Here is a 9,437-nt window from a genome sequence, read left to right as displayed (position 1 = left end):
AGTTGGAGATAAGTTAGAAGACTTTGCTTTTGGATTTCCATTGAACAGAACTCCATTAATCTTCTTCTCCCATTGGCCTTTGATTGCATCCACTTAATACTGGCCATCATTTGAGCATCTGCATGCTCTAGCGATTATTTCCACTGTGATGGTAATTTCCATACCCATCACTGTTGATCTAATCTCTGTTCCATTGAATGGTCTTAGACCCATTTCTGTTCTTGATTTTACTTTGAGTTTGGGATTCTCCTTTACAGCCCTGACTTCTTCTTCTTTAACGTTTCTTCTGTCGAACACTTCTGCCCTAACCCAGAAATCCTTGACTAGATTTTCATAGGAAGGTCTGTTTATCATAGTGAAGTAATCCAGCATGTGTTGAGCAGAAAAGTAACCCTTGATATCCATTCCATTCCTTTCTAAGGAACCAAAATCTACGGTGGCTTCTACTTGAACATCCAGTTTGTTCAGAGGTATAGTCATCGTTCTTTCTTTGAGAACATAGGATTAGTTGGTGTTGATCTTGATGGAAGAAACTAAGCTTGAGGACGCCATTGAGTGATTATGAAGTGAAAAGGGTTTCTAGGGTTTTGAAGACAATGCGCTTACTTCGCAGAGAAAAATAGAGAAAAAGAAAGTGTAGGTTGTGAAGTGAGTAGTGTGTGTTTTGTCAAAGTGTTTTTAAGTAAAACGTTTGCAATTCATAAGGGGACAAACAAACATAGCATTAATGACAAATTTGGGGCGTGTGTAAGTACGTTTAAAAGCTTATAAAATCATCATTGCCCTTTTTGTTATACTCCAATACAAATAGACCACGTCAGAAACTTTTCAGACTAACAACATTGGTTAATGGGACAGGTGTTACTGATACGTAACTGCCAACGTTTCCACTAACCCTGCTATTCAGAAGTAAAGAACACAACTTCTGAAGTTTTAGTGCTGACGTCATCTTCAGTAGCACATTTTCCTCAGAACCTCAGTAAAGAGCTTCTGATGGACCAAAGCTTCTGAACAGACTTCAGAACCAAACTTCTTATTCAGAGGCAAACAAATCTTAATCAGACACAAAGTGCATGTTCAAAATTTTCTTGATAATATCAAATCTTTCAACAGTTAAAGGCTTTGTAAATATATCAGCCCATTGATGTTCAATATCAATGAATTGTATATCTAAAACTTCTAGCTTGAACTTCTTCAGAAGCTCCTTTGTATATTTTGTTTGATGAACATATACTCCTTCTTTGCTTTGATTAATTTGAATTCCAAGAAAGAACTTTAATTCTCCCATCATGCTCATTTCAAATTCATCCTGCATTAACTTAGAAAATTCCTTGCAAAGAGATGCATTAGTAGAACCAAATATTATATCATCAACATATATCTGCACAATCAGAATGTCTTTCTTAAGAGTCTTTCTGAAAAATGTTGTGTCAACTTGGTCTCTCTTAAAATCATTTTTGATTAAGAAATTACTTAGTCTATCATACCAAGCTCTGGGAGCTTGTTTCAAGCCATATAGTGATTTCTTAAGTTTGTAAACATGGTCAGGATGCTTAAGATCCTCAAACCCAGGAGGTTGTTTGACATACACTTCTTCTTCAATGACAGCATTAAGAAATGCACTCTTGACATCCATTTAATATAATATTATGCCATGATTAACTGCATAGAATAGAAGTAACCTGATTGCTTCCAATCCTGCAACTGGAGCAAATATTTCAGTGTAATTAATGCCTTCTTGTTGACTATAACCTTGTGCAACAAGTCTAGCTTTGTTTCTGGTTACTTCCCCTTGTTCATTCAACTTGTTTCTGAATACCCATTTTATTTCAATAATGTTCTTCTGATTAGGTTTGGGTATCAGATCCCACGCATCGTTCCTTTGACAACAATCTTATCATAGATTCTTCTTGTCTGAAATGAGATATTGTTCTTATAGGACTGTCTTTGCTTCCAATTATTAGCTCCTCAGGATGTGAAGATTTGTGCTTGAATTTTGATTGAACTACATGCTGAGTGTTATCTTGAATATCCTCAGAAGCATTTTCATTCTGTGCTTCTGGATTAGGTTCAGCTTCTGAATTTGATTCAGCATCTGGATTTGACTCAACTTCTGGATTCTTTTCAGTATCAGAAGGTTGATCAAATTCTGATGCATCTTCAGAATCATTTGCACCTGCAGTACTTTCAACTTGCTCTGGAGTTTCACTTCAGGCTCTCTATCATCAAATTTTACATGCATAGATTCTTCAACACAATGTGTATCTGAATTATACACTCTGTATGCCTTTGACCTTTCAGAGTAACCTAAAAAGATTCCTCTTTGAGCCTTGGCATCAAATTTCTTTAGATAGTCATTGGTATTTAGAATGTAACATGTACATCCAAACTGATTAAAGTAAGAGATATTGGGTCTTCTTCCTTTGAAGAGTTCATATACAGTTTTCTCCAACATAGGTCTGATATAGATCCTATTTTGGACATAACATGAAGTATTAACTGCTTCTGCCCAGAAATGTATAGCTAAATTATTTTCATGGATCATGGCTCTGACCATTTATTGTAAAGTTCTGTTCTTTCTCTCTACAACCCCATTTTGTTGTGGAGTTCTAGGAGAAGAGAATTCATGGATAATTTCATGTTTTTCACAAAGAGATTCAAATGGCGCGTTTTCAAATTCTTCAACATGATCACTTCTGACTTTCAAAATTTTCATTTCTTTTTCAGATTGTATTTGAGTGCAGAAGCTGCTAAACACCTCACAAGCATAATCTTTACTTCTTAGGAATTTTACCCAAGTCCATTTGCTGTAATCATCAACAATGACTAATCCATATTTACTTCCATATAAGGATGCAGTGTTAACTGGTCCAAACAGATCAATATGGAGTAATTCTAAGGGTCTGGAGGTTGATACAATGTCTTTGGATTTGAAAGAAGTTTTAACAATTTTTCCTTTCTGACATGCACCACAGAGTGCATCTGAATGATAATCAATGTTAGGCAAACCTTTGACAAGTTGCAACTTGCTGAGTTTAGAGATTAATCTCCAATTAGCATGTCCCAACCTTCTATGCCATACCCACTTTTTATCATTCATTGACAGAAGGCAAACTACCTTATGATCAGCTAGATCAGATAAATTAATCTTATAGACATTCTCAACTCTCTTTCCCTTAAATGTAATGGATTTGTCATTCTTGTTGACTAGAGTGCATTTGGTCTTACTAAACATAACATGATACCCATTGTCACAAAATTGACTGATGCTCAATAGGTTATGTTTCAGACCATCTACTAGTTAAACATTATTTATTGAAATGGAGGAATTACCAATAGTACGTGTACCAATAATTTTTCCAGTTTGGTTGCCACCAAACTTCACTTCTCCTCTATCTTTCATGGTAAGGGTGAGGAACAAAGCTTTCTCTCCAGTCATATGCCTTGAACATCCGCTGTCTAGGTACCATGACCTTTGTTTCTCTTTTGCCCTTAGGCATACCTGCAGTATTGATCAATTCAGACTTAGGTACCCATATCTTCATGGGTCCTTTTGGGTTAGTTCTGGAGGTTTTACTTTTCCTCCCTTGTACCTTGGGCTGAGTGCTGAGTAGCTTCTGATCATTCAAAACTTTAGGTTTAACACCTTTGGGTATTGTTTTCTCAGAAACAACAACTGTTTTGTTCTTCTGACCCTTTGCCTTTAAGATTCTAGGTTCTGGTTTGATCAGACTCTGAGGAACAAGTTCTGACCTTTTCAGAATTTTGATCTTTGTAGTCTTAGGATCAGATTTTATCATAACCTTAGGCTTGAGGTTTTCTGGCTTTGATGTAATCTTAGCCTTAGAACCAGAAGCTTCAGGTTCTGATTGAACAGCAGTTATAGCATCAGTACCCTCAGGCACAAAGGTGGATTTCAATCCATCCTTGATACAGTCACAATAGTTTTTGAGACTATACTTTTTAGATTTCTCTCCAGAGTATCCAATCCTTTTACCATTGTTCTTGTAGATGCTGTAAATCATAGAAGCTACATTGCTTCTATCAATACCAGTCATTAAGAAATCATCTAAAGCAATTTCATGTTTTTTATCAGAACCTTTATCACACTTTTCTTGCAGTTTCTGACAAAGAATCTTGAGTCTGTCTTCATATGTGGTAGATATGAAGTTAAACCCTCTGAGTTCTTCTTCAGAAGCTTTCAGTTCCAATAGAGTTGTTTCTTGTTGTTTCATTAAATCAACATATTTTTCTTTTAAATCAGACAACTCATTGGTTCTGTGTTCAAATAGTGATAACAGTTCTTTAAGAGAATCAACAAGTTCTTGTCTGGGAATTTTGGAATATACCTCATTTTCATCTTCTGAATCTAATTCAGATTCTGATACAGCTTCTGATGACACTATTGCCACTAACCCCATGGTTGCTTTTGCATCATCATCTGCTTCTTCTTTATCAGAACCAGATTCACTATTCAGATCTTCGCAGGTCGCCATCAAACTCTTCTTGATTTGCTTTCTGAATTTGCTTGAGCTGAAACTTGGTTTCTTAGGTCTGCTTTTTGACTTTTCCTTCTGAAGATCAGGGCAATCAACAATGAAATGACCAGGCTTCTTACAGTTGAAGCATCCCTTTTGATCTTCTTTCTTGGAGTTCTTATAACCACCCCTCTTGCTCAAAAACTTCTTCTGCTTCTTTGCCAGGTATTCAAGCTTGTTAGACAACATAGTCATCTTTACAGATTGATCTTCATCAGAATCTCCATCTGGTGATTCTTCTTCAGATTCACTGGCCTTGTAAGCATTGGAAGACTTTCCTTTAGATGGTAGAGCAATAGATCTATTCTTCTTAGAGGATTCATGCTCATTCAGACTCATTTCATGTACCTTGAGGGAACTGACAAGATCCTCAACACTCAAAGTGTTTAGATCCTTAGCTTCCTCAATGACAAGTACTTTGGGTCTCCATCTAGAAGGCAAGCTTCTCAGAATCTTGCTTACATGATCAGAAGCAACATAACTCTTCTTCAGTATTTGCAGTACAGATACTAAAGTTTGAAATCTTGAGTACATCTCCTCTATACTCTCATCATCCTTCATCTTGAACAGCTCATACTGATGAACTAGCATGAGTGCCTTTGCTTCTTTAACCTTCTTGCTACCTTCATAGTTAGCACAGAGTGATGCAAACATTGTCTTAGCAGTGGATTTATCACTCATTTTCATATATTCAGTGCGTGGTATAGAAGCAACAATGATCCCTCTGATCTTGTGATGCTTTTTCTATAGCTTCTTCTGAGCAGGAGTGTGAATCTTTCTATCAATAGCAGCTCCTTCTTCATCCAAGTCCAAATCATCAACTCCATCTTCAAGAATATCCCACAGCTCTTCATCTAAACCCATGATGTAGCTGTACATGTTGGTTTTCCACCAAGAAAACTCTTCTGGATCTCCATTGAACTTTGGAGCTTTTCCAGAATCTGATTTCTTGTCAGATGTACCATAATCATGATTAACATTAGTATACCTTGTAGATGTAGAATATTCAGGTTCAACAGACATGTTTTTCTCGGATCTTGATCTGTCACACGGTTAAGTGCTTTGATAACAGAGCGCTTCTCTGATACCAATTGAAGGTGAGAAAAACACAAGAAGGGGGGGGGGGGGGTTGAATTGTGTTTTTTTTTTTTATGAAAAAAATAATCAAAAATTTCAAAAAAAATTCATCAAACTCGTAGACAAACGCAAATCTTCATCATACTAGCCAAGAAAATCAAATTTCATTGAAAAAATCTCATACAAAAATGATAAAATAATGTCATTTTATAACATAAAGGACTAAATCGTTACAAAAAAAGATAAAGGACAAAAGTGTTACCTAAAATTAAGTTAAGGGACTAATTGTGTTATTTTGCCTTAATAATGAGTTTAGTGGCTCAACACATTTTAGAAAGTTGTACAAAACTTGAAGGGGTGTTATTTCAACAACCATTTGGTTGACAATTTATGAGACAACTATAATTTACAAAGAAAGAATTGTTATTTGCACAAAATCCAACGCAATAGAAAGATAAAGTAAAAAATAATGTGAGTATGAGAGAGAATGTTGTCACATAAGTTGTCACAAAATGGATGTTCAAATATCATAACTTGAATAGCCATTATAGGCAAACGTGCAGGTAAGCTGTTAACAATAAGAAAAATTGGATATCATGTATTTCTTTGTGAGTAGTCGTGTATTTAATACTACCTCTGTTCCTTTTTAATTGTCATTTTTTAACATTTTACACAAACCAAGACAATTAATAAATAAATGTTACTATTTTTGATACAATTATTTTTACTTTTACTATAATGACCTTATTAATTTAATATTTCATTTTATATGTTTTTCTCTCCGTAATAAATATCTAAGGATAATATTGGTAAAACAACATTCAATGTTACATTGAACTTTGAAAATGACAATTAAATAGAAACAAAATATTTTTTTAAAAATGACAATTAAAAAGGAACATAGGAGTAATGAGTTTTGTGACTTAACGCAACATAGGAAGCTATACATAACTTCAATAGCCACAATAGGTAGACGTGCAAGTTAGTAATGATCAATAAGAACAACTGGATGACGTTCATTTTTTATGAGTAGTCATGTACCTAACAATGAGTTTAAAGGCTCAATGCAACTTATGAAGAAGTTAAAGAGCCACAATAATTATACATGCAAGTAAGCAGTGAGCAATAACAACTGCTGAACGACGTGCTTTCTTTTAGGAGTAGATGTGTAACTAATAATGAGTTTAGTGGCACAACGAAGTTTAGGAAGTTGTGCAGATTATTAATTGTAGTTATTGGTTGATGTGTGGTCTTTAAGGGCCGTTTGTTTTCAGAGAAAGTGGAAGGATGGAAGCCTATGAGATGGAAAGTTTCTTGAAATGTGGTTCTTCCATCGTTTGGTTTCCATAGATTGAGGAAGGAAAGATTGATTTGAGTGGGCCCCATGCTCAAAAAGCTTTCCTCAGGGTTACGAGAAGAAAGTTAGAAACTTACATCTTTTTAAGCAAAATGACATATATACCTCTGTTTTGTAGACATATTTGCTAGGGAGATAAATATTTCATTTTTAACGTTTGCGTTTCTTTTATTTGAAATAATCTAACATTTTTACTTCCTTTACTCTTTTGTTAGAAATAATCTAATTACAAAAACCCCTAAAAAAAATTAACGGTACTGTATTGCGAGAGAGCACACACACGCGCATATATATATATATATATAATCCTAAATGAAATGAACTTATAATCATGGAATGAAATGAACTTATATATCGATTCCATGATTATAAGTTCATTTCATTTAGGATTAGGAGTATGTTTTTTACATATCTCTCTGGGACCCCATATCAATCTTTTTGGTTTACCGTCTAATGAATCGAAATTTTTTGTTGATTTATTGATATAATATATATTTAACGGATCTATCTTTCGGATAATTCAAATTGAATCAATTGGATATCCGAGTCGGGCCTATATGACATGACGATCAATAAAAATACTCTAAAACTCCATCTTTGTATATATATAACATAAATTTTAGCATCAATATATTTTTTTATTAATTATTTTAATTAGATTTTTTTTAAGGAATTATTTTAGTTAGATTATTTCTAACAAAAGAGTAAAGGAAGTAGAAACATTAGATTATTTGTGTGTGCGCGCAATATAGAAACATTATTATTTGTTTTTTTTTTTTTTTTTATAAATATATGCTACTTTATATAATATAATACCAATTTTTAATGTAAGGATATTTATGTCATTTTAATAAACATAGATCTATCTTTCCTTTGTCTTTCTTTCCACTTTCTTTCATACAAAACGGTTAAATAATCATCTCACTTTCCATTCACTTTCTACTCTCTTTAATTCCTTCAACAATCTTTCCTCTTACTATCTTTTCTTTCATTTTCTTTGATCTTCCAAACAAACCCTAAGTGTATGCGGTTTTATGGAACTTTGAGTAGATGGATGGAAAATGAATAGGCAACCCATGACATGTGTAGAAAATATATATATATATATATATATATATATATATATATATATATATATATATATATATATATATGAAAGGCTCTGATAAGTTCATACGGCTTCAATTGGCAAACGTTAATATGAAAGAGAAAACAAAAGTTTTTATAAAATAGTTAATTAAATGACTCATTAATAAAATTTAGAAAAAACCCAAAACATTAGACATTTATAGAATTAATAAATGTCTAATTTTTTTGGGTTTTTTCTAAATTTTATTAATGAGTCATTTAATTAACTATTTTATAAAAACTTTTGTTTTCTCTTTCATATTAACGTTTGCCAATTGAAGCCGTATGAACTTATCAGAGCCTTTCACGTAAAAACTAGGAGAAAGAAAAAAAAAATACAGTTTTTAAGAAATGATTAATTAAAGGGTTAATTAAGTTTTTGGTCCCTATAAATATCTGCAGTTTTGTTTATAATCGCTATAAAAATAAATCACACTTTTTAGTCCCTACAAAATTTTCTGTTAGTATTTTTAGTCTCTATTAAATTAAATTTGTTTAATTATGCTTAAACTTCTAAATTTTTGAAACATTTTTTACATACATGTTCATAACATCGTAAGACACTCTTTTGTAAATTTTTTAACATGTAATGAATTAAATATGAATTTTTCTAAAAGTCAAATTTTCAAGATTATATTAATGAAAATTTGGACCTAATAATAAAATTTTAAGTTACTTTTTTGCGAAGAAACTTTGTATAATATTCTAAGTAAGTATGTGAAAAATATATGTTACAAATTTAAAAGTTTAAGCACAATTAAGCAAATTTTAATTTTACAAGGACTAAAAGTATGTGTTGGTATCTATTAAATTGAAATTTGTTTAATTATACTTAAACTTTAATAATTTTAAATAATTTTTAACAGACATGTTAAGAACATTATAATAATCTCTTTTATAAAAAATTAGAATTTTTTAGCATGTAATGAATTAAATATAATTTTTTTAAAACGGCAAAAATTCAAGATAAAACTAATGAAAATTTGGACCTAAAAATAAAATTTTGAGCTAATTTATTGTGGCAGAACCTTTTATAATGTTTTAAAGAAGTATGTAAAAAATTATTAAAAAATTTAAAATTTTAAGCATAATTAAACAAATTTTAATTTAACAGGGACTAAAAACACTAACGGAAAATTTTATAAGGACTAAAAAGTTTGATTTATTTTTATAGGGACTAAAAACAAAACTGCAGATATTTATAGAGACCAAAAACTTAATTAACCCTTAATTAAATGACTCATTAATAGGATTTAGAAAAAACCCAAAAAATTAGACATTTATTACTCCTTAAGCTGTGCAATATTGCACAGGTTAGAAAAACCATATATATATAT

The sequence above is a fragment of the Medicago truncatula genome, chromosome 8, assembly GCF_003473485.1.
Source record: "Medicago truncatula cultivar Jemalong A17 chromosome 8, MtrunA17r5.0-ANR, whole genome shotgun sequence".
Taxonomy (NCBI): Eukaryota; Viridiplantae; Streptophyta; class Magnoliopsida; order Fabales; family Fabaceae; genus Medicago; species Medicago truncatula.
Note: the sequence above shows the minus strand (reverse complement) of the source record.